Below are 1,665 nucleotides of genomic sequence, written 5' to 3'. Positions count from 1 at the left end.
CGAAGTGAGTGTACATCATAGGCAAAACAAGATACAAGAGAAAGAAAAAAAAACAGAGAAAATAAGGAGTGTGAGACAGTGTGGAGGGATAGTGAGTACGGAAAAAATTCTCCCAATCTCTCCAGGAATCGGCCCGGTAGAGTTAGCAAGAAACCCTGCGATACCAGTCCATTCCTCAGGGGTAAGTGTATCTCCCCTGACGAGGGCGGTGGCAGGGCGCTGTTTGGGAGCCCCGCCGCACACAACCCCACCCAATTATTTTTATTTCCTGACCTACCAAACGCACCCAGCGGTTCCTCATGACACGGTAATTACCAGCGTCTTTACCCGTGGCTTCGCCCTATGCACCTGCCCTTACCTGCACCCCCTAACTTCACCTTCCTTCTATTTATCTATCTATTCTTCCTTTCTATATCCTTTTTCTATCACCCTGTATCTATTAACCTATCCTTCCCTTCTATCACATTCTATCAATCTATCTTTCCTTTCTATTCCCCGCTATACGTATATCTATCTATTCTATTTATTTCTAACTGACTTCCAGAATTTACCTTCCACCTGTGCATCTACCTCCATCCGGCCCCAAACTTTGCATTTCTCCTAAGAATCTTCCTCCACCTGTCCCCAACCTTACTCCTCAACACCTGTCACAGCTCCTCAACCTTTACCTGGCCCAACCTGCCGCCACCCTTACCTTTCCCAACGTGTCCCCCCTTACCTTCACTCACCTCTCCCTACTCTCATCGCACTTCAACACCTGTGCACCCTCTCCCCCCAACACTTATCATGCCCTAGAGAGTACCTTGCCTGCGGGCCATTATCACATCGCCCCCATTACGCCAGCCCCATCCAGGCCCTATCACCCACCGCCACACCCACATTAGACACGCCCTCGACCACACCCAACCAGGCCATCCCAATTAAATCTGCCCCCTCCCCCCCTTCCCCTGCTCCCCCTTGATCCTATCGTCCTCATCACCCACTTCTTCGTTCTTCTTTCTCTTTCACGGCCCCCTCTTCTTCCTCCTCTTCTTCTTCTTACAGTCACCCACTCAACCACGCCCTCTTCTTCCTCCTCCTCCTCCTCCTCATAATGACCACACCCTCCTCCTCTTCTTCCTCCTCCTCCTGTAGTCTTTGCCTTCCTTTACAACCAATACCTAATCCTTAACAGCCTCGTTGTGTCACTAATGGCCGATTAAGACTTTATAATGAGCTTAGATCCTATTATCCACCTGCTCCTCCTCCTTCTAGTCCTCTTTATCATGTTTTTTTTTCTTTTCCTACTTTTTTTTCTTAATTTTAAAGTTTTTTGTTTCGCATCCTCTGCTTATTAATACATTTTCGGTAGTTTGAATATCTAACCTGAATTTGTAGTTTCTTTTATAACCCTGAAAACACACGCCCACCAACACCCACACCCACACACACACGCAATTTTTTTTACAGCAAAGGAGACAGCACAAGGGCACACACAAAAAAGAAAACAATAAAAAAAAGCCCGCTGCTCGCTGCTCCTGTAAAGAATCCGAAGAGGTGGCCGAAAGAACAATCAATTACGTGAGAAGAGGTGTCCTGATACCTTAAATATATATTATTCAACGGTAACAATCGAAATATAATGATGACAGAGACCTCGTAGAAAGTGAATGAATAACTGACTAA

Source organism: Eriocheir sinensis, chromosome 10 (assembly GCF_024679095.1).
Source record: "Eriocheir sinensis breed Jianghai 21 chromosome 10, ASM2467909v1, whole genome shotgun sequence".
NCBI classification, from domain to species: Eukaryota; Metazoa; Arthropoda; class Malacostraca; order Decapoda; family Varunidae; genus Eriocheir; species Eriocheir sinensis.
The sequence above is the reverse complement of the archived record's forward strand: the minus strand, read 5'-3'. Positions refer to the sequence as shown.